This window comes from Rhipicephalus sanguineus, chromosome 6, assembly GCF_013339695.2.
Source record: "Rhipicephalus sanguineus isolate Rsan-2018 chromosome 6, BIME_Rsan_1.4, whole genome shotgun sequence".
NCBI lineage: Eukaryota > Metazoa > Arthropoda > Arachnida > Ixodida > Ixodidae > Rhipicephalus > Rhipicephalus sanguineus.
This window is the reverse complement of record NC_051181.1, coordinates 132,615,265-132,640,689: the sequence shown is the minus strand read 5'-3', so window position 1 is coordinate 132,640,689 and position 25,425 is coordinate 132,615,265.

Sequence of the window (25,425 nt, the reverse complement as noted above, 5' to 3'; positions counted from 1 at the left end):
CCTAGAATTTACAACTAATTCTCAAAGTCAGCTAGAAATCATCCCCTCTTCTCTGTGCAAATGATGCGATATACCCAAATTTTTGCGCCATATACCCAAGTCCGCGAACATAGGCTGATTTTAACATCGCGGGCTGTGTAGTTACCGGGCCCGCCGCGGGATGCCGCCACGTGCCCGCGCGCGTGTTCGTGATCACATTGGATGTAATCCGCTCGTTCGAAGAAAAAAAAAAAGAAAAGAAAGTGCTCCAGGTCATGACGCGTGCTGTCGAAGGGACGCATCTCCTTGCCCCTTTGTCATCCCTTTCCCTGCGTAGCTTTCAGAGCGCTCGCTGGTACGAGGAGAGAGAAAGCGCTTGGAGAATGCGACAAATCGCTGCAACTTCACTCGTACTTGACGGATTCTAAAGCTTTTTACAGCATGTGACTCGTCAAGCGTCATGCGCTAATAGTGGGACTATTCAATTATAACTCAGAAAAGTGTTGCAGGGCCCCTTTAACGGTGGTCATTAAGAGCAAAAAGGAACTGTCTTACAAACAATGTTTACGTGCGTTTTGTCAAGTGGTGCCGCATTCATGACATCGGAGAGTTACAACTTGTCTGGGGTACTCCATCTTGAAAATTCACGTAAATTTACCGTATAATTTCACAGCACAGCGCATACTACATTATTACCAGCTGGCGCATTCATTATGCGTACAATGGTACGCTTGTATACTGATGCGTTGATCCAGAAATACCAAACATCTTAACTCTGTGAGCGTTTAGTATACATATCATGTTTTCTATTGGTTAGAAGAGATAGAAATATTTTGTCGAGTGTTGCGGGACTGTCAAGTGACTATTAAACCTCATTATAGTACACGAAGCCTTTCTACTTCTCCGATACAATGATCCGAGAGGACTTTGCAACATGGTCTGTTATTGCAAAATCACATGCAATCCTATAATATCGAACATATCATCAGCAAAGGAGGCCAGCCACTGAAAAGCCATCCTATTGAAGAAAGTATTTGTGCCTACCGACCAGTTTTAGGAGGCATCGATCCTGGGATCGCGCACCCATGGCTGTGTTCTTGTCCTATGAATAAAGTTACTAGTGGACTGTGCTGTACTTTTTGTAGAATGATGGCCAGAGTCACCTTCTGTGGTTGAGCGTAATAAGCTCAAGGGAGTGTTAGTATCTCGCCATTTTTCTCTTTTTCTGTCCAATTTACTTCCACCCTCCCCACAACGCTCCCATTTACCCCCTTTCTTAGTTTAATGTAGTAAACGGAACGGTCGTGTCGTTGACCTCCTCAACTTCGCAATCTTTGCTATCTCTCTCTCTCTCTCTCTCTCTCTCAGTCTGTCTTTCATTATTTCCTAATAGTAGACCATTTATTACTTCTCATACACCATGTTTATGTCCTTCCTTCACGGGGACCATCGATAAGAACTTCTGGTCTTGAGAAACTTTGCACAGTTTTTTTTTCCACATCCAATTCCGCGAACGCCTTCGCGTCATTAACTATACCCCCCCCCCCCCTGACCGCATATACTAGAGCAGGACATTCGCAACCCAAATCGGAACCCACCCCTTGCCCCTTCCTACCTCATCAACAAAGCGTACGTGTCTGCTTTCGCAAGGGGCCAAGAGATAAGGATGGCGTTCCAGACACTCGGTCTGACCACTGCGTCTGACTCAAATGACCGGGGTTCGGCGCTGGCTGCTCGCATTCGTATACGCGCAGGAGCCGCTGCAGAGAAGTATGGAAGCCCCGGGCGAACGACGAACCTCCTGGAAATCTCGAGCCAGGATCTGCGCGTTAAAGCTACCCGGCAACCGTCCAGCTTCCGCCCTCCTTGTTCACTTCCTGCACCTTGTACCCCGCCAACCGCGAGCTCCCGGGCCAGGCCACCAAGCACCCCGTGGAATCCGTTCTAGATACTTTTGCTCGATTATGGAATTCTCTTCCGAGAAGGAGGCCTTGGTTCGCAAGCCGTCGGGGAGCGGCGAGAACAACGCCGGCGATGGTGAACGCTCACGTGCCGAACGCACAAAGGCTTCGCTGAAGTCCTAATATTCTAACAACGTCACCTATGTACACGCGCATGAACTGGCAGAAAAAAGATCCATGTGGTTCATAACTGCAACTTCGCGACATTCGCTGGACCGAAGCTTTCACATGGGAAGAGCTTGACGCGACAGAGCTGCTGTTTCATGTCATTTTCAGGCGAAAGCCTTAGATTCCTCGTCAAACACGAAAAGTGACCGTCGGCGTCCAGCGGCGTCGGCGTCAACACGAAGGGGTGCAAAAAAAAGGTCATCATGTAATGACGTCATCAAATGACGTCACAGGCCACCAAAATTTGTAGCGTAATTAATACGCCATCGTGACGTCACTATGACGTCACATACCTTGACGTCACACAATAATATCCTCACACTACATAGTCACTTGGTGAAAGATGGGCCGATCTCAAAGGCAGTGCTGCAAAACCACGTGAGATGCAGAAAGCTGCGATGCCTCCGATCCTGGAGGCAATGCAAAACCACGCTAGGTGCAGAAAGCTTTCAGGGGTGAAGAATGGATCAACAGAACCCACTGAGGAGAAGAAGAAGAAGCCTTTCGCGTCTTCTTCTTCTTCTTATGACTTTTTATATCGAACAACCAGACTATCACCTGCAACCACTGTAACGTAACTGGGTCCCATTCTTTTTCTTTCGGCAAAAAAAAAACAAAACAAGAAAGCCGGAGTCTTTTGTAAAATATTCGACTTGCACAGTTGCAATGAGTCGATGGTACGAAATTAATCAGAGACCCGCAGTGGTATAGCTTAGCACGTAAGCTTGGCGTCGCTCTGCTTATGACGCGGATTGGAATCCCGGCCACGGCATCCGCATATCGATGGGGGCGAAGTGCAACGAGCACCCGTGTGCTTATATTTAGATGCGCGTTAAAGAACCCCAGATGGTCGAAATTATTCCGGAGTCACTCACTACGGCGTGCGTCATAAATATATCGTGGTTTTGGCATGTAAAACCTCACTGATTATTATTAATAAGAACTTAATCACGTACAGTCTGTTTCCTTTAGCGTAATGAAAGCCTAATATGCTCACATTGCACTTCAGGGCCAACTGACACTATTATAATTTTTTATGCATACTGCGAACATCTGCTATAGTCCAAGCAGGAGAGACCATCAATCATAAAAAAAATAAAAATAATAAAAAAGAAAGGAACAAAAAGTAACAAACGACAACCAGTATAACAGCATCAGCAATTAGAGCAATAATACAGACCGTAACAGTACTAAATCTGGGCTGTAAAGAACATACAGAGGATATGATATCATGAAAAGCCGCGAAAATGTTTCTCCAATTTATGCACAAAATCGCGCGTTGCTGCACAATGCGTAATGAAACAAACAGACAACTAAGGAACGTATAGGGAACATGTCTGTTGGTTTTATTACGTTTGTCTAAAAAAAGAAAACCACAACCAATCTCCCCTCTTTCCTGCTTACTGCGCATAATATGACACCTGCCTGCGAAATAAAGAATTAAAGAGTATCTCTAGGAATGTGAGTCTTATCAAACATGACACACGGCCTGCAATATCGTCGTTACAAGTGATAACACTTGTAATTGCCAGTACAAGTGATAACATTAGACAAATGTAGCGACTATTTCTGGCACTATATGGTTACTTTCCTCAGCAGATTTTTGCGCGATGGTCGGCTTCCCAACGCGGCTGCCAGCAGGCCATATGTTCAGCGCCGTTCTGCGGATGTATCGCCCGATGTGGCACTTCCTGGAAACAGTGCTCATGAGCGGCCGGCCCCAGCCTGTCGCTGATGGAACTCGATTACCCATTTCGCTTTCTAGGAACTCCTATCTCCGCCAACTGCCGTCAATGCGCTGCAAAAGGCGACGCCTCGTCCCATAGAGCTGGCCTCTATTCAGAGAAGCGTTACTTGTCAGTGCGTTGTCAATGTCAGAGCGGGACAACTGAGAAGTATTGATGAAAAAAAAATGAAATCAGACACTAATTCAGTGCACACACAGACAACCTAATGAAGCTAAGTAAGGTTTAGAGGCCATTACTTGTAGTCTTTCAACTGTAGCGTAGTAATTATGCTATAAACGTAATGAAATTAAAGCGAACAAAAAGACAACGTGTCGCCGGTAGGGACCGAACCCACAACCTTGCGATAACGCGTCCGATGCTCTACCATCTGAGCTACAGCGGCAATAGAGAGTGCTCCCCACTCGCAGTCATGGCTACGAGCGGTGCTGGCTGACACTCCCAGGTTTATATGCCCAGAAAAAACCGATAAAGTGGACGGGAGCACGACCGCCGCTGTAGCTCAATTGGTAGAGCATCAGATGCGTTATCCAAAGGTTATGGGTTCGGTCCCTACCGGCGACACGTTGTCTTTTTGTTTACTTTAATTCCTTTCCATTTGTGCGATAATTACTATATACTACAGTTAAAAGATACAAGTAATGACCCCTGTGGCTTCCTTGGCTTCCTCGTCTATTGGTTTCATTTGGTTGTACCTAACAAAGAAAACAAGCCCTTGATCTATTGCCCATCTTTCGTTCATGCAGGGCATAGTTTGAGTCGAAACTATATATAAAATGAAAGCAAACTTGCGACGCGTCTCCTTGCACTTGAAGTTTATTGCTGTAACGTCTGTTTTTGCTTCGTTTATTGCGTCTAAAACAAGGAAACCAGCTCCTCGAACAATTATCCTTCGATTGCAGGTCATCCGTACATGAAATTTCAACTGTGGTTGTCATCTGCGAGTCGCCAAATATTTCATGTCGCGGTACCACTTTCGTACTGCAAGTGGCAATCGACCGATCCAGATTAATCCGCTTCGTATAGTTACCCAACGACTACGTTCTGCAAATCTCGAAGACGCGAAAAACACACATGAGGTGAGTGCAAACGAGGAATTTCACTACAGCGACAAGTCCTGAACAAGAGTCGCTTTTCTTTCTTTTTGCACTCGAGTCACGGGCTTCACGCCGTGGCGTGGTGCTCGAGCCCGGGCTCGGCGGAGGCGCCTTCGTGGCGTGAAAAAGCTGCCGAGGGGTGGGCGTTTATTTGCGGCAGCCGAAGACGACTCCCGGCTAGCTCGAAAGAACGACGCGAAATTTCGGGCGGGCCTTCGCTGCGGCGCCAGCGTGGCTGCCTCGCCGGGTTCGCCTGCACTGACACTTGCCGTGGAAAAGTCGTAAACACTCTCAAGGACGGTGCACTCCACCCAAGCAACATGAGGGAACACCCCCCCTCCCCCTTTCCCTTCCCCGCTCCATCTATGGCGGATGAAACATGGTTCATTTCCGGGCATCCCATCAGCTTCCCCACTTTCACAATCACACTCGACAGCTGCATTTCTCATTTTTTCTCTCTCTCTCTCTACCTAGCTTTCTTGTTCTGCTACGCAACCGACTTGTGTACGCACAAACATCAAACGCCGAAATCTCGCGAGGACCGCAACAAGCGTAATTTGTGCCGCCCCCGTGCGCGTTTATGTTGACGACAAGTGAGCGGCGCTTGCGCAAGGAAGTGCGACCGAAACCCGCCACTAGGCAAAGCCCCGGCCGTCCGTCCGGCTTCGACGGATCCTTCCTCCTCGTTATCGCGACTTGTTTTTCTTCCGCCCCTATCTGTTTACATCTCTGGCAGGCTGCGTCGATTATCGGAGCTTCCCGATCGGAGGGCTCGCGCGAGCCGATTTTATATGAAGCCCCTTCAACGAGCAACGACGAAACATCAGAAATAAATGTTTTCTTTTTTAATGGGCCCCTAAACCATGCACTACGAGTTCAAAGACGAGAGAGTGGTTTCTGTCTCGCCTTCACTACCATTTCTAAAGGCGCTACCTCCTCCCCGCCACTTACTTCTCCATAAAACACGTGGACAATGTCAACACGAAGTGTTGAGCCTATCGGCATTTCGCACTCTTCTTCGTCGACACGATGTTATTTCCGCTTGCGCAGTCGAAAACGCTCAAAACGAAGTGGCATCACTTGATCGCGCGCGATAGTCACGCGAGACAAGGCAGAGAGGGGGTGCGACTGCATGGTAAAGCGTGGTATAAGACAATTCACAACTGATATCCCTTTTATACTAACCATTCGAGAGCTTATTACCTCATGACGTCACATGAACAGACTGCTGGCGTCACGAATTTATTTGTATTTTCCGAGGTTGTTTAGGGGTCGCTCAGTAACGAAAGAAGACTGCTATCAAAAGGAAACACATGGATAGAGGGGGTTGGGTGGAATCAAGACAAGCGGAGACGCTTTTCCAGCAACGTAAACACAGGACGACAAAATAATGTAAGCGATAGTATGTTGTAAAAGTGGAAAAAATTAATGAGATGTCTGGAACCAGTGAATATTTTTTTTTTCTTCGCTCATCTGATGCGCAGGAGGCCTCGCAGATTACTGCGTTATGTGGGGGCGACAATAATTACACTGCTGGATTTAGCCTGCCGGGAGGCGTGCTAAATATATCTCTGGCCCAGTGCTTCTTCCGACGTAATCTCTGCATTTCTTCTTTCCTAACGTGCGCATCAAAAATTTTCCTATACGTTTTCCTCACGTATGTCATATCAAACTCGGCAATACCGCGTTGCCGACGTAAGCTATACTGCTGCACTATCGAGAGGGGGGGTCATCAGAGCAAACGCTTTACCAATCGATGAAACTACACAACGAGCACATCATTCGCTTCGAAATGCGGCCGCCGTGTGCCGGGAATCGAGCCCGCGCTCTCGATTTAGTCTAAAAGGACACGTCACGTACCTGCAGCAGTGCTCATTCATAACGCGAGCACAAAGTTCTTGTTAGAGCTTCAGCTTCTGCATTCACCTCGAATCTTGTTACAGCGCGTCACCGCCATCCTTCGGCGTAGGCCGACTGATCTGACAGGTACGGCGATCCCGGAACACCCGTCAGCGTCCCTGCGAGTATGCGTTTAGGAGTCCCACTTTCAAAAAATAATGAGGCCGTATCTGTAAAACAAATTTTTTCGTATTCGCCCTTAGCCTGCTTGTAGGCAACACAGTGACAAGTCCAAAACGAGCTTCCTATACGTAAGCCGTGTTACTCGAATATCCCCTTCCCCATGAAATCGTGATCCACTCAAACGAGCCATGACAGCTCTCTCCTTTTATTTTACTCTTGCATGAACCTTCTTCTTAAGGCTTCTTGGATGATTCGATGTTTCGAAATCACGACTACATAGCTTTTTTTTTTTTTTACAAAGGCAAAGCCAGAGTTGTAGTCAATAGGTTTAAGGCGGCTATATGTTCGGCAAAGCTGCTTTGTCCTTAAGAGAAAAATTTGAGAAAGTTCAGAGCCTGTCAAACATTCAAGAAGCTTTATATAAGGAATCCCCGCTAAGGATGTTCTTACCCTTTAAATTGAATGGAAATGTCGGAAGGCAAGCGGCCCCCGTATCTCTCACAACATGCCGCGCGGCTTGCGATGCGTACCCTCATTATCAGAGGAAGCGGAGCCTCTCGCGGCGAGCGGCGAAACAAGAGCAGCGACAACGGCGACAGGCTGACAGCTGCCAAAAAGCGGGTTAATCCTGGGTTCCCTAAGCAGAATACACAGCGCAGAAACGAACAGAGGGTAAAAAGAAGGCTGGACGTTGCTTAGCGCTCGTCCCGTCGTCTTCTTGTCCCGTGTTTTCGTTTCTGCACTAAGTATTCTGCTTAGTGTGGGTGTGGACCCTACCAACAAGCGCAAACCCTATCCACTCTGTAATCCGCGGAATTGTTCGGGCGCGAGCGACCAAGATATCGCTCCACGCTATCTCGGAGACTATATGGCATACTCGCTTCGTCTGTTTTTCAGCAGTGCATCGTATTTTTTTTTTTTTTTTGCTCCAGCGCGCTGCAAGCGAAAGCGCTGTGAGAAGTTACTGGGGTCATGAGGAAGTTTGCCGATAAATGAAATCCCTAACCAAGTGCGAACTCCGTGAGACGTGGAATTCTCTCGGAAGACTGGGAAGCAAAGCTGATAAAGGCCGCTCAACATCGCCAAACACTTCTTAAACTATATATATATATATATATATATATATATATATATATATATATATATATATATATATATATATATATATATATATATATATATATATATATATATATATACTGGAGGCTGCACTAGAACCGCACGCGCCTGGCTGATAGGTCTGTCCTACTCATGACGCCATTTTTGCTCAGTTTGATCGTGGTGCAGTTTTCAATTATTGCGTCATGTTTGTCCAAGCAAACGACAACCGGGAGGGCTTATTCGTGTCTTTAGGGTAGAATTGATAGAAGTCTGCTATCGGCTTAGTTACTTGGGTCAACAATTCTTTTTGTTTTTCTGAACGACACCGACTTTGCGGGTTTTTCACTTTTTTTTTTCTTTTTTGGTTCAGCGAGAGCACCCTTCTAACAGATGAGGTTTCACCGTCTGAGTGAGTTGTGCGGTAATAAGAATAGCAAGGTGCGTGTTTTACCGTGCGTGCTTGCGTAGCAATCACATTAGCCGGTGCTTTAGTTACACAACGTAATGGTGCAACTCTCCAATGTACTGCCCCATAATTTGCCTCTTCTCTTGCCGTGTCACATAATACAAAGCTAACACGACAGCGCAAAACCACCGCAACCACTACGGTCACGGAGTACGCTGTAGTTTGCAGAATTAATGCTGCTGCTCGCGAGCTCGCGAAGGGCAAGGACAGTCAGGCAGCCGGCATCAAGTTACGTAGCCTTGAACATTAGTTTCGGTTTCTACGCGTAAGTGCTCTGGACACATTCGAGGCATCGAGCAAATACACATGACCAACAATTGTAATGGAGCTCGCAATATCAAGAAGATCAGTGTGACCAGTGTGGCTAGTACACCTTAAGCCATGCGGGCTAAACTGAGAGTCTACCCGAAGTGCAGGGGAGGCCAGGACGGGGGAGGGGGGTAGTGATGACCAGAGATGAGCACTGCGGTGCCTGGCGTTGCGTGAGCTCGCTTCCTGCATTTGCGTACACCCGGCACGGACGGCGATTAAGTGCGCGCCCGCCGGAGGCCGTCAAGGTCGCTGCTGCATGGAACCGCGCTGCTCATCGCGTAAACAGGTTATCGCTGGTTGCGGAACGAAGTGGAGGGGATTGCCTGGCCTTGGAAAACACCCCCCCTCCGTCCTCCCCCTTGCCCGGCTTCAATTGCACGATGACTACCATGCCCCCCTCCCTCCTCCCCTGACTCTTCTCGCATAACAACGCCCCATCTCATCTGCCGCAGCGACCGACTCGCCCGGCCCAGCATGGCCAACGGCCCAGGGGCACGCCCCAAGTGGCCCGGTCGACTGGTCGCCCCTGATTCGGGGGTGCAGTAGAAAGCGTCAGCCTCCTCTTGTACGGGCCAGTGCATAAGGCCTGAAGAAGAAACAAAAAACAAATAATAATAATAAGGGAGACGTAAGCGTAATTGCACGGGCACTGCCTCGTCCCAGGTTTAGAACTTGCGTTTAGTGCAGTGACGAATAAATCATCACTTGTTCTTTCTTTATTTAAATGTCCTTGAGAGGCGAAATCTGGGCTACCACCTAAGCGTCGGTTGAGCTGTTTCGCCACAGTGTGCAAAAGTCAGGTGCTAAGAGGTGCGTTAAAAGTCGTGGAGTGTTACGCTTCAAAACGCGAGACGGGGCTGTACGAACGGTCAGTTGAGCTATATAGCTGGCGTTGGTTGAAACTATGCTACGAGCCAAATTACGAACACAAAAGAAGAAAAACAAAACGCTGGAGAAACCGTTTTGTCGTGTTGTTTCGTTAGCATCATATCGTTTCGTTAATACTACACTGAATGCGTTAGCATTACTACAGGGTGATGGGGAACCAGTGAGATCGAGTAGGTTCCTGCGTATGCTCCCCTTGAAGAGCATACGTGCCGCGAATGGTAGTGCAGGCGTCGCACCTCAATGTCATATGCACGATATGATACCGACGGCGGCCAACCGCCAGCATTGTGAAAATACCCCAAGCGTCAGAACGCGCTGGCTTGCACGCGGAACATCCTTAAAGTTGTTTTTTTCTTTCCGCCTGACGAGGCATGCTCCTACGGCGTAGCGACTGGAGTATAGGGCTTCGCTACAAGAAGTCCAGATTTCGATCATGCTTATTAACTAATTGTAAACACCGCTACACCGCTGCCCTCCTTTCCGTCCCCATTCCCAACATCGCACCCTCGGCACCAGACCCAAAGGGTGGTTTTTGTGAGCTGACTGTCCTATTGCTAACGCAATAAATAGTAAATATTTATCTGACATCTGTGTGAGGATGTCGCAGTTAAAAAACGCTCTTACTTGAGAACGTTGCCGCTGCATAGTACATCGACACTTAATATTTTTCAGCTGAATAATAGTGCTTTGATAACGACATGCAAGTTCTACGCAGCCATGCAGCCGTTCACTTGCAGACATATAAGTTCCTGGTTTTTCTACCGAATATTAATAGTTATTGTTTCCGCTCTTGATGTTCCTTCTGCGCACACAAGTAATGTAGGCAGCAAGAACACTCCATAACCCGCGGTTTCCTTGACGTAAATCGCAGTGTTTTCGTACATTACACGACTTGACAGAACGGACAGTGTTTTTCAGAGGAGAGAAAAAAAAACACACAAAGGATGTCATAAACGTACGTCACAAGTGGGCACGCCATAGCGATGTGTTTATGTGGACTGTTGCCGCAGGCAGTGAGTACGGGACTTTTGTGACGCAACCATTAAGAGCGAGGAGCTTGTCGCGAGACAATTATTTTGGACGCCCGCCCCTTCTTGTTGCGTGACACTATTGAAGAGTAGCCCGCGTTGTGACGTCAGAGAATGTCCCCCAGGTGGTGGCTCAAAGTGCGACGCGCGCGCACCTGACAAGCAAGCAGCGTTGTAAACAACACGAAGAGAAAGAGAAGTGTACGAACGTGACAAACCACCTTTCGGCGAGCTGCGAAAGGGCCGACGAACGCCATGGCCTCTCGTGGCCCTAGTATCTGAACCGAGAGCCCTGGCGTAATTGCAGGGGGTAGGGGGGTTCAAACCACTCCCCCAACACCTCGAACTTCTTAAATTCTGAATGTGTATATACGCAGGCACACATACAAACGCACCGCATGAACATATTTAAAGTATGCTTGAACCCCCTCCCCCCCCCCCTCCCCCCCGAAAAAAGTTTCTGGCTACGCAAATGACCGAGAGCATAGCAAGGGGGGAGAGGGGGAGGCAGGAGGGAGTAAGGAGCCCCCCCCCCCCCCTAATTATCTGTAAGAGCGCCAAGAATGACTAAGAACACGCCTCACAAAGTGAGACTTCTTAATACACAGGGTTATGACGAGGCAGGTTTCTTTACTATAATGGTGGCCCAGGAGTCCTGGTGTTGCATCCCAAGAACTGTTTACTCCCCACCTTTACTCCCGGGAATCCGGTGACCAAAGGCAGGCCGTTGTGAGAAGCACGTACGTCATGATGTCATGGTCTCGACTAATAAAAGGGGGGGGGGGGGAGGGGGAGGGTTCCGTGAAACGTGGCCCCCTTTAGTGGACAACCCTGCGCACGCCTATGACCCAGAGGTAATCTTCCGTTGCACTTTCTCTCCGGAGCGGCAGATTCCAAGACGCCGCTAGATTTACATAAGAACATTAATCATCCGCAGCCTGAAACGTTCTTGAGGGGAGAGCAACAAAACAACTGTGGAAAGACCTGAATATCAAACCGCGAATGTGGGTTTCGTTTTGTGCGTAGCGCAATCCCGCTGCGTCGCAGCAGGGAAAAAGATACGCCGCACAGTGATCGGCATTCGGAGCATGCTTTCCGCGAAAGCATGCGTCAGCGACCTAGATTCGTTGCCAGCTTGCGTTACACTTAAGCTGCTGAATAATTACGCTTATATTTTTCTCTTTCCTCGTTTCTTTTACGTGTTACTTCTTTTTTTGTGTCTGAATCGCTGAAATGAAAGCATGAAACGTAAACATGTGCGTCAATGAGGAATGATCGAATTTCACTCTGTGTGCCACACGAAAATTAGAAGGATACACAAGGACACGTGAACGATGAAGAGACTTGTATACACACAAACAAGATCTGGATGCAGAAAATGTTCATGTCGTGTATCTTATTCGCGCGTATCTTTGAGCAGCTGCGTAATTTTCTTTAGCGCGAATAAAAAAAAAAATGAAGCAACGTCGCGGGACACCGCCTGCGGCGGTCGCATTTCGATGGAGGCGAGATGGTAGAACCCCGTACGTGTACTTAGATTTGGGTGCACGTTAAAGTGAACGCCAGGGGGTCGAAATATCCGGGGCCCTCTACTACGGCGTGCCTCATAATGAGATCGTCGGTTTTGAGACGTAAAACCTCGGGTATTATTCCGTGTAGCTATAGATCTACACGAAAGGCGAGTTCGGTTAGGATTATTGACGAAAGTGGCACACTGCTTCCAAAGCAAGCGCGTGGAAGAAAGCTGGAGAATCAGGAAAATGAAGGTGGACCAGATACGAGGTTATTATACCCGCGAGTACATTGCCATGGGGTATAATGCCATGGGCGTATGCGTTGCGCACAATGTGTGCCAGCACCATTGGCGAGGTCGTTCTTGCCTCGCGCATTTTCGCAGTTTTCTTTACAGTGACCTCGCAATTTATGTCAAGCTTGTATACACTCGCTTCAGCCAACAAGCAAAAACTTGGTTACGAAGGCCGGCCAAATACGATTTTATACTTGGCTTTCAAGCATACAGTAGGTGCCTAAGCGTTTTACATTCAGAAAGCGTAGTACTTGCAGGGGAGTCGGTGTAGCTACAAATGTGGCGATTAGACTATCGACACTGCAATTTACACCGTTTCCCTCTAAACGTTTCAATCGTCAAATGTTATCAACTCGGCCTTGAGGCACTCGGTAGGTCACGAGAGATATGCGGAGCCGAGTCGTAAAAGCCAAAGTTTTCGCGAGAGATTAGAGCAAATTTATTCAGAGTGAAGTTTTAAACTCGGTGCATACAAAGGCAAATCTATCAGCTTCCGTCTCTATATGATAATGGTGTTCTCGTTGTAAACAAGGGCTGCCTTGGGAGAGGGGCACAGAGGGAAAGGAAAGGAAAAGAGAGGGGGGGGGGCGTCACTATTGGCGCAACCCTCTTTACTAACCAGACGTCTTCGGCTCGTGGCAAACAGGTTGGAGCCGGTCTTCCAGGGAACCCGGGGGTTGCCTGGCCTTGAAGGCTCACCCTCTCTACACCCTTCGCTGCATCGGCCTACGTAGTAGATACGTAGAGCCGCGTTGCCTCGCGTCGAGCGCGTACTTGTGTGCAGCACGCAGAAAGGCACGCGGCGAGAAGTGAAACAACAGCACCTGGCCGTGTGCCGAGTACGACGTCATGCATGGCTTATCTTACGCTGTGCTTACCAAAACCCTCCTGAGCGAACGTGGCTCCGTGAGCGTTATATTGATATGATGCTCGAAGTCAATGTGAATCTGGTATTGTTGCGATTATCAGTAGAATTCTATGACTGTTTTGTTATTCCGCGTGAACTTCACAAAGAATGCGGATAATTGGGCTTGTTGTATGTACATTACTCAAGGGACAGCGCAAGAAAGGACAGAGCATACACAAGGCGCACACAGCGCTGCGCGCGCCTTCTAAATTATGTTTGGTCATTTCTTGCGTTCTTCCTTCAGTCAAAAGGAGCCGTCTCATATTTTCCCACGTGTGTAGCTTTCGTGGTCAGCTTCTTTCAGCAGCATAACGCAATCACAATGTCGGACTGCCCTCGTCTCTGAAGTGAAGATCGATAAAGACGTTAATGTTAGCCCGCGAACTTTTTCATCAAAAATCGGGACTTAAAATGAATTTTGAAATTCTGGATGGATCTTACCATCCTTTTAATTCAATTTTTCGCCAGTACCACGCGTTTCTTGATCCTCTTTTCCCGATGCTACATCGATTGAAAAAAACGTTGTAGCATTTCTCGCAAAACGAAGGAAAATGCGTCCTCGTTTCTTTACATGGAGCAGTGTAAAATATATCACGCTTGTTTTCCGGACCTCGCTGCATACGAAAGCTACACGCCGGTGGTTTTCGTAAGTATAGTTGCAAAGCACGGTACACTACGCGGTTAAGATCCTAATCATTGCGAAAAAGCAGCCTTATGTCTTTTTTTTTTCTCATTCTTTAACATTGTTTAGTTTCGAGACAGAGGTGAGAGTCGACGACTTTTCTAACAGGCATGCTGTTAAGTGCAATGCGGCATCAAAACATGTGTTCAACAAAGTCCCAAGCTTTGCTGCCTTTGGCATATTAGGCCGACGGTATTAGTGGGCCTTCAATTCAGCAGTCGATATGCAATGATCACCACAGATCGCTGCGGAAAGCAAAAAACTCGGAAGAAACAAGCAAACGCCGGGCAAGCTGTGATTCAGTCATTCAGCGCAAATTAAAAGGTAAAGCAAATTAATTTAATCCAGCCATCGATTGTACGGACCAATCAAGAGAGTGACAGCGACCGCTGGTGTAGCATAGATGTCGCTGCACAGAACTCCGCACCCGAGCAACGCTCGCGACCTCGCATTCCCTATCGATGCGTAGACACAATAGCGTGCAAGCCTTGCGAACTTACGCGATAGGCCTGAGCTAGGCGGCCCCGATTTCATTTCCCCGAGGAAAGCCCGTTCTCCTTTTCTTCTCTCGCTTTCCATTCTGGTTTCGTCGCTCTTTTTTTTTTCTTTTTTTTTGCGGTCCTTGATTATGATCGTCATAACAGACACGTCTGCCGGTCTAGACCAGCTACTTTCCATGACGTCACTACAAGGACGCGCCTCCTACATATACGCGGTCGGTTTATGTTGCGCAATAAATAACTGCACCGAGTACGTTAATCGACGGCCTAGAAAATGATCTCCGACATGAAATGGATTTCCGCTTGCGGGGACGGAAGGTTTCGCCCGCCAGACAGTTCAATCCGCATGAAAATAGCAGCGGTGCCGCGAACAAAGAAGCGTGTTTTTGCGGCAGAATGTCCTCAGAGATCTGGCCACAGCCTGCAGTAATCTTGGAGGTCCTGCTGCTTAGCAAAACCCGGCTCCCACCTACAGGATGGTTTCAATGTTCTCGTACGGAAAGCTATGTAATAACGATACTAGGTGGAAAGATGGCGCTACATTAGTCCAAGCAACGAGATGAACAGGTGCACGATCTCTTTCAGAAAACTGCAACACTCCGCCAAGAAATAGCACTGTGCTTCTTGTTCTGCTTCATGCCATTCAACAGCGTTCACTGCGCGCTGTACATCGAACTTCCGTTTAGATTCATTACAGAAAAATTTTGGCGTGCACTGATGGACAGAGAGAGAATAAACTTCTTTATTTACAAGGCAGCTAAGGACACGCGCCCTTAGTCCAGGATGCCTAGAGCTCGGGCAGCATCCTAGGCCCTCGAGACCAGCCTTCATAACAAAAGGATACCATGCAACACAAATGCGACTATTCGTCTCATTTGTGCGTGTTTCCTATCTCTCGTGTCTGCGTCTGCAACCCTAACCTTTTCTACGATGAATCCTTACCAACTAGCTCAAGTTCCTGTCCTTCTATGCTTCTCTTTAGAACTGCTAGGAGTTCTCATGATGGTTTTTCCGGGCTACTTTCACCCATCAAATAACCCCGATGCCTTCCGCTAAATCAATAAGTTTGTGGTTAAATCTTACTTAGGCGGCCACGCGCACTAATTCTCAAGGCAATGTAGCAGTGACGAAGCTTATCTGCAAGATTGTTAGGGTACGAATGCTGCAGCGCACTTTGAAACCGTGCACCAGCATGTTAAAGTTCAAAGGCGTCGACGCAAGTGTTCGAAGTCGTGCAGGTTACACTCGGGAAGCAGCATCGACTGCAGTACTTAAACAGTGTCAGCAGGCCCGCAGCCAGGCGTCGAAATTTTGGTGAAGTAGGTGTTTTGACCAAAAATAAATAATAAAAATAGGTGTTTTTCTCAAATAGTCAAGGGTTTTCAGCAAGTGCCCCCCCCCCCCCTCCGAAAAAAATTCCTGGCTACGGGCCTGAGTGTCAGCATGATCTTATGATCTTTTGCAGTGCTCGTGAACAGCTAGCGTATTCTTCTGTGACCTAATGTTTTGCTTATACAACTACTTGACACATTTTATGTCATTCAGCCTGACTTCTACTATGTCGTCAATACTCAAAGCTCACAATAAGAATGAAAAAATATTCTATTCTAACTCATTACGCTATTGAAGATATGAAAGTAAAGCGGTGCTGTCTTCGGACTTCCTATGTTCCTATGTCCCCGCTGAGCCTGCATTCACATTTTCCTTGTACGACAACGCCAAATATTGAATGGTTTAAGGGTGCCCGTATATCATCAGTGGTCAGCTTGACAAGCGAACAATCACCGCAGCGGTAGCGAGTCACGGACAAGCACGCTCTCATACTCTCAAGACTCGCGACTGCGAGGAATTACAGCTGACGGAAACGAATATCTTAGTTCGTCATTCGCCTACAGGATGGCGCGCGCAGTCAAGAAAACGCCGCTCTCCTGCTCTTTTTCGTGGAGCGTTTATCTCTTTCTTCATTACTTTTTGTCGTTGTGGCTATCGCTCTGACCCGAGGTTATTGGTCGCATTTGTTACACAAGCGAACAATGAACCTAGGTCAACGACAAACCCGGGCCGGAAATATTCGAGCTCTGTTACAAATACAATGTTTACATAACAGCGCTCGAAGGACTGTTAAATCGAATACGAATATCCACCTTCGAATATCGAATCGAATATCGAATATCAAAGGAAAAATGCCTCCACAGTAACAATATTTTATTTAACATGTAGCTATCTGAAAAAAAAAAAACATTAACAGCCTGGCAACACAACATACACTGCTATCTCCAGAACACAATGTCCAGGCTAGCGCAATTCACATCACAACACAATCAAATATCACGGCACAATGAAAGTAATCACTAGATGTTATCATGAAGAAATATGAGTTGCTCCACATGATCAGGCAGCAGGCGCTCCCTTGTAACAGAGACAAAGGGAGGTACATGGAGCAAAGCAGTGCCAGACTGGGGTATCTGATGGTGCCTACAGTCCGCCACCAGTCACGTGGGTCACTGCCTTTCTTCAGAAGTGGTCCCGCATAGTGAACGAGTGGTAGTGCGGCACGTTACGGCCGCATAATATTGAAAATGTACGGTTACATGATCGCCAACAGCGCTGCACGTCTGAGATGCACCAGCAATAAATCATACGTATTGGGGCGCTCGTCGCAGGCAGATATCGTGCCTCCGTGTACTTAGGATGCTTATCGCTCCTCTCGGCAACATTTTTAGCGATTTAGAAATGGGGAAGACGAGTTATTTTATGCATGATAATCGAATCGCATATTCGAATTTTTCGAATATGCGAAGTTATCGAATATTCGAAACATTTCGAATACACGATTTTCGAATCGAATACGAATATTTCGAATGTAATAATCGATGAATATTCGAAACTTTCGAATATTCGCACACCCCTAGTTAATATCCCTTGCTTCTCAAATAACGGGCGCATAGTAAAACGTGTAATACACGGTGCCGGGCGTACTCAAAGTTGCAGACTGACACAGTCACGCACACATAAATTCGCGCAATCATAGTGCAACATTCGTGTTTCGAGAGGAAAACATAAAAATGGAAAATTCTCAATCACGAACAGATGTCTATTCGAGTCTGGGCTGGGACCGAATGGAAATATTCCTATATTGCCTACTCACTTCGGTGCTCAAATAGAATAGGTAAAAGAGCACTTATCCCATAGTATTCGAGCAATCAGAACCGACGAGCGAGGACCCCAATACGTAAGTAGGCTAACATGGTAAGGCTTTCCGTCTTTTGATTTATATCGTGGACAGCATGTATCTATAACGCACAGATCAAGCTTTTATGAAACATGGTGATATACTTTATTATCTTGTAACAACGTTCCTGCTTAATAATCCTGTCGCATCAATGATCATGTGCCACCAATTTGATGTCATTGTCATAAGGTATGAGCGTTCGTTTATCTATCGTATTATCTTGAGAAGCTTTCTGGTGACCATACTGCCACTGGAATACCCTAGCATTTTCATTTTGACAATCAAGGTGTTATCTCTCTGGGGGTGGTGCTGAGCTTTGATACGTAGCTTAAACCTAAGCAATCGTTACAAAGCAGAACCCTAGATACTTTACTGTGTGCTATATAGGTGCTTATTTCGTTGTGCAAGGAAAAAACATCTGGAAGTACACCGCAACCGCGTAGTAACTGCTGAGCCTATTTCAGTGCATATATCATTCGCATAGTTTGTTCTTGATAACACAGGAATGTTTCACGTGAAATTTCGAAGAAATCTAGCATTGCGATGAATGAAGCCTAGTGCTGACAGTCGCTCCACACGTTCAACCACAGCACGATTCATGGGCGAACCCCGCAGATGGTTAAGCCACTCTTCTAGGAACCAACCAACCAACCAACTAATGAGCACATCTGTCCAGAATGAACATTTCTTTCAGATAACAAGGCGGGGCGAGAAGTTTCCTGACTCGTGTATTCGGGTCAAATTTTCTTTTTTCTTTAAGTGACTGGTTGATGCCCTAGAATAGCTGCAGTCATTACATTACTGAGGCCACGCTAAGGCCACGGGTTTGATTACCAGCCACGGTGGCTGCGTTCCTGTCAGGTGTCAGGCGTTCTTGTCAGGAAATGTCAGGGGACATTTCAGTGATCGCTCATGTCAAGATTGGGCTGACCACGCTGTGAAGGCATTGCTACTAGTCGATATGGAACTGACAAAGTACTGACGAACCAAAACACGCGTTCAACGCTTTGCGTTGTTTCTAAGCGGTCAGCCGACCTGAAACAAAATGGCAGAACTGCTAAAGGGGCTCTGTATCCAATCGCAAGGACACTCGTTCAGCTATGCGCGTGTTTCGCTCCATTACGTGTGAGAGATATGCATCACCGAAGAGAGATTAAAAGGGAGCAGCTTGTCAAAGCGATCCGCTTTGTCCACAGATACAGGATAAAAGCGGCTCTCCCTGTGCTTTGGCCCCGAGATAAGCTGTAGTGTCCTGATAATGACCAACGCATATAGGACGTCCGTACACGCGTTGCTATGCGAGCACTTCGCCGAGTCGCGTGTCGAAGTTTTGTTTAGAGGGGCACTGATATAAAATTTCAAGCTCGAGATGTGTCCTTCCTTAGATTGCTCGGTATGCATAAGTATTTTTGACCAAGTGTGAATGGCGTCCGTCTCCTGCAAGTTATTTTATTTCAAAGGCAAAGAGCGTACGAAAGCTCAAAGGGGCTTTCAGCACCCTGCGACATCGACACTACTGTGACGTGTTCGGTGTGGCGCATACCATCCTGAGTGACGATGCACTAGTAGCGGTGACGTCGGCGATTCGAGTGTTTTTATCGCGGTGCGGACGCCTGGAAACGCTCTAACACTTCATGCCTGATCTTTGTCGCGCCGCTTTGAATGATTTCATGAAATTACAAGACGCATACCATTAAGAAAAGACAGGCGAAAGGAAAGAGCATGATTCGAAGTGTGTTCGTCAGTCAGCATGTCGGGGAACCGTTGCCAGCTACAGTTAAAATTGTGTTGTTGGAAGCGCGGAAAAAGCGGAATGAGTGTGCCGTTTCATTACACGTGAGGTACATGCCGACACGACCACAAGCTATCAGAGTGGAGTTGCGTGTAGATAAATATCATCGCTAATAAGTAACACGCAGGCAGCGTTAATTAGTTCGTCCGTAGACTTCTTTGCGCTAGCGTGTTACTGCAGCTGTAACCGTGAGAGGCCGGATAGGTGGGGCCATCTGTCGGCGCAAAGAAGAACTTTGCAAGCACAGAATTGTTATTGTAGAAACCTAACGTATTCTATTTTTCCGCTGGTGTGCATTCGCTATACCGATATTCCGTAGACACCTTTGCGTATACCGGAATGCCGTGCACGCTAAAATTCTCTGATATAGCTAATTGAGACACACCAGCGAGTGGCCCAAGCATGCGTCCCCGGGCACCTCCTCGTTGCTGCTTGGAACGGCGTCCATTTCTGAATCGCTGTTTTGCAAAGGGTCGAAGCGAAAATGATTCGCGACGTCGCGAATCACGGCGATTCCATGTTCTAGAATGTCGCCTTCAACACTAGTCGACAAGGCATGGCTGAACGTGTGCGCCTGGCAGACGAAATGTTAGCTGAGCAGCTGAGCCTCACGTCACTCCATTCCGTAGACAAATGGTCAGCTGGGGCGCGGTCTGGAGGTGGCCGCGAGGAAGCGCTGCCGGCGCTTAAAAAAATGGCGGGCTTGCCGGCCGTTTTGAATCGTGCTAGATACCGGTGATATAAATCAATAAAACAGATAGTTATTCGTCCCTCAGTTGCATTTCGGGTCGCTAATCTCTTAGGGGCCGATAACTACTCGTGGATGCAAAAATCTTGACAAACGTACATTTGATGTCAGTGCTCATTTAAGTGAACAGTGCGCACTGGTATGCAGTGTATAGATCTCGCACTTTTTGTTTCTAGTATTCCTAAAATAGCTCTTAGAGTTTTGCAGGCAACAGCAAGACCTGAAGCTGAATCTACGAAATTGTTAGTTCGTATATAAATGTATTTTGCCATTGACTGGCTGCATTCGCTAATGTGTGGAGCGTCATGACTGGGTGGAACTTGCTCTTGCGAGGCACTTCTAGATTATGACCATTTCGTGCATAGGCGGCTAAGAACTGCTACTGGTCAGTGCAGCACCGTGGCAATACACTGCCGGCGCTCAGAAGCCCGGGCGGATAGAAAGGTGCGTCGGTGTTTGTATGAATTCATTGGCGTGATTACGGTCATTTCATGACTAAAGAGATACAGTGGCTGACTTCGGAAAGATCTTCGTTCGTAAGCGTTTTTTTTTTTTTTTTTTGCGATCGGTCGTTTACCCTCGCCAATGCAATGTCCAACATCAATATTGGTTCGCTTCGGAACAATTCCAGAGCAAGCTGTCCTTTCTTTGTTTTTAAGTACCCTAAGAAAAAGAACACCCTAAGAGAAAGAAATCTTTCTTTCTTTCTTTCTTTCTTTCTTTCTTTCTTTCTTTCTTTCTTTCTTTCTTTCTTTCTTTCTTTCTTTCTTTCTTTCTTTCTTCTTTCTTTCTTTCTTTCTTTCTTTCTTTCTTTCTCGCTTGCTTGCTTGCTTGCTTGCTTGCATGCTTGCTTGCTTGCTTGCTTTCGCTATTGGCAAGTGCGCGTCTACGCGGTTCATTGGTGTAGCCAGGGCCAGTGGGGGGGGGGGGGGCGGTTAGGGGATTTCAACCATGCCTCCCCCCCCCCCCACGAAAATAATCTTATTTGCATGTGTGTATGTACAAACACAAACAGGTGCACGAACGTACATAAAGTTTGTTTGAAATGCTCCCCCCCCCCCACACACCCCCCAAAAAAAGTTTTCTGGCTACGCCCCTGACGCTCATGAAATCAAAACGTTTCGTTTCGAAACGCAGCTCCGCAGGACTCCCTCCTGGAACGTGCGCACTACAAGCGACCGCGAAGGCGCCACACATCCCAGCTCACAGGCGCCGCGATATCTACCAGGTGGGCGAATCGTCGAACACATGTTTATCCGAAAACCGGCCGAGCCTATCCATTTCCGTGCTCGCAGCTGCACCATACGAAAGCCAACGGAGAGGGCATAAGAATGAAGAAGAGCCACAGTAGGAGGAACAAAAATAATAAAGGCGAGAGAGCGAACAGAACAACCGCGCGCCTGTCGTTGCCTTTTCTCTCTATTTTTTTCGCGTTCTTCCTCTTTTTTTCTTTCTTCGGCGCACAGTACAGCGAGCGACACAGGACGTCAACAAGGACAAACGACTCGGCGACGCCTGCGCGCGGCGCGACGGAGATCGCACGCGCGGGCCCGTTGCCAGCGCGAGTTGTCGCTGGTCAACTGCTGCCGAGCACCTGAGATGTGCATCACGCCACCCGAGCCCAGAGCGATGCGCCAAGTCTTCCGTGCTCGCAGTTATATTCGTCTCTTTACTTGCTGCAGCATTCATGCGCGTATTTCTGCGCTGTGAAATCGTGGATGCGTTTTTTAGGGGCGAAGCTCCTTAAGGCGGCACCCGTTCGTCCCTCGTAGTCGTAGTCGTAGTAGTAGTGCGTAACAAGTCTTACGCTTTGACCTCCAAGGTGGTGCCGGTGGGAGATTTTTCCTGTGCGTTGTTGAACAATAAAAAATTCGCAGCGTGCGCGTTAACTAAAAGCCGAATTCTTCTGTATCTCATTCCCCATTTGCAGCCATTGGCATGTTCCAGTAGGAAACGTTAGTAGAAGTAGAAGTGTAAGTGTTAGCTAAAAGCCGACTTCTTCTGTCTCTCATTCCCATTAGCAGCCATTGTTTACCTCCAAGGTAGTGCCTGGTGAGATTTCTCCTGTGCGTGATTAAACAATAAAAATTTTGTTCAAAACGCCGTTGATTGATGAAATAAACCAAAGAAAGACGCCAGTTGTTTTGTAAAAGCAAAACGAAAGAACGCCAGATGTTTCTAAAGCAAAGCGAAAAGACGCCAGCTGCTTAACGAAAGACGCCACATGTTTTCTAAAGCAATGGTTTTCTAAACAATGAAAATCCACAGCGTACATGTAAAATTAAAGTGAGCTGCAAGTCGTCATAACTCATCGAACCTTTAGTATAAACGCGCCCGATCTCACGTCGGTGATGATGTACTGGGCAGAATTCACGGAAGATTCACGGTTTACCGATGAACCTCCGCAGCTTCGCCCACTCATCATCATTCACTCCGTGGATAAGCTGTGATGTTAACGCGATAGCGTTAGAGAGCTCGTATCGCAGAAATTCCGCTGTCGGCGTCGGGGCCGTTGGTTGTGAGCGAAAAATCATCATCTTGTCCGTGACCGAAAAATCGGAAAAGCTGCAAATAAAATAAATAATAAAAATGTTGGGTCCGAGTGAGAATCGAACCCAGGCCGTCTGCGTGGCAAGCAGGTGTTCTACCACACAGCCACGCCACTGCTTGGAGCTGCACTGAAAGTAACTTTCATGCTTCCCAAAAATACGCGTCCTGTATACAGGTGTCACAGTACGAGATGTAATATGGCAGTAATATTGCGTGGTACAAGCGTACATTGCCATCGGGCGTCACACCCCGTCAATATCATAACGACTTGGTGGTTTAAAGACAGCCACCCATTACAAAAGGCACACACATTACTGCGCGTATTCCCTTAAGACCACGTAGTGGGTGCATCGCAACTTCGAAAAAGTTTCTCGCGCATAATAGCTCCTGGTTTAAAGCATGCTACCCATTACATAAGGCACACACCTTAGTGTGCGCATTCTGTTAAACACTCGTAGTGTTGGAACTGCGCACTAGGAACAGAATATCGCTATCGCGTTCAACTCTTAAAGGCGAAGCTTAAGCGTCCCCCAATTTTTTCTTTCTTTTACATGGCTTTGTGTGTGTGTGTGTGTGTGTGTGTGTGTGTGTGTGTGTGTGTGTGTGTGTGTGTGTGTGTGTGTGTGTGTGTGTGTGTGTGTGTGTGTGTGTGTGTGTGTGTGTGTGTGTGTGTGTGTGTGTGTGTGTGTGTGTGTGTGTGTGTGTGTGTGTGTGTGTGTGTGTGTGTGTGTGTGTGTGTGTCTTCGTGTGGTGTGTCTGTTTCTGTGCGTGTGTGTTTGTGAGTCTGCGTCCGCGTGTGCGTCCTCGCTCGTGTGCGTGTGTGTGTTTGTGACAGTGTAGTGTGCATGTGTGGTGTACACGTGTGTGTGTGTACATATGTGTGCGTGCGGGTGTATACGCGAGGTCCTTGGTGACGGGAACGTACACTTGTCTCAGAGGAGGCTACTCCCGACGGACTACAGTTGCAAGAAGCCCGTCCATAAGCAGCCAACACTCGTAGTCGGCGAACAACAAAGCGCGCCACCGCATGGAAGCGGAGCCTAATTAATTTGGCAGGGTGGCGCGGCTCGACGATAAAGAAAGCCCAGTGACAGTGGGCCGTGCCCAACGAGCTATTTTTTATCTCACGAAAACAACAATGCGGGGATCTTACAAACATTTTCGGAATGATTTATAGCTCTGAGGTCTGTTGTGTGTCGTCCCGAAATATATTTTCTTTATTTGTCCCAGATTTCACGTTGCAAATAGAGGCATGACGCAACTATGGTGTTTCGGCAAGCTCTTTATGTAAGACTGGCAATGAGGTAGCCGCCCGCGGTATGTTTAAGCGAAAAGCTTTGCTCTGGGGTCTTCCGGAAGAGGCTGTTCGAAACGGAAAAACTAGTTCAAGGCATGCACCACGTACGTGTGTATGCTTCAAACCACCAGAGAAAGAAATTAAAGGTAGAATGCGGGGACGTTAACCGGATGGTTGCTACCCCTCGTGGCTCTACATTTCACTTATTTGCAAGAGCGTGTGCTTGGGCATGTTGGTAATTCATGTTTCACTTTTTGAGCGCACAAAAGAGCAGGGACGAAAAACGACAGCGCTGTGTCCGCGTCGTTTTTCGTCCCTGTTCTTTCGTGCACTCAAAATGTAAAACACTTATTTGCCTTTTTAATGAGTGCTGTGCATTCCTTTTGTTCTTGTACGCGTCTGATTTTCTGGTTTATCTTTGTTAATTAATAACATGTCCGCGTTGCTGAAAGACCAACGATCGCTTGTTTCCGATGAAAGCGCAACTGCGCAGCGCGACCGCGCCTCCATGGACTCGGCCACACTCGCTTCGACCTTGAGGGCGAAATTCAGCTCGTTATCCGGTATGCGTTCTTTAAAAGGCACTACGCGAACTGCGGAGGACAGAGGCGACGCTAATTGGCAACTCTCACATCGCATCTCTGCATAGGCGTGCGCGGGGTTCTCATAATGGGAGGGTGGGGGGAGGCAAGCTTCACCCCCCTTCCTCGCTTGGTCGAGTCCCCAGTTGAAGAAGCTTGACAATGGATGCAAAAATGAAATGAAAAATAAGCGCTGACGTGCGTCTCACAATGACCTGCTATTGGTCTCAGGCCTTCCGGTGAGTAAAGGTGGGGAGTAAGCTGTTCTTTGAATGCAACATATCAGGGGTGCTTGATCGCCATTATAATAAAAAAAAGCATGCTTTGCCATAACCCTACGCATAAAAATTGGCGTGCAAGGTCCGACTGACTATAGGTATGGGTAGAGTCACTGTATATGCTACCTTTAGCATATACAGTAGCTCTAGGTATGGGGCAGAATTAGCGCCTCCTTCACCTGATTAGAGATAAAAAGGGGGTCGTCTATGCCTCTGAAGCAGCAGACCTGCTATTATAGCCTGCTACATCAATTTCTTTGTCGGGAAAGGAAATGACGTACCAT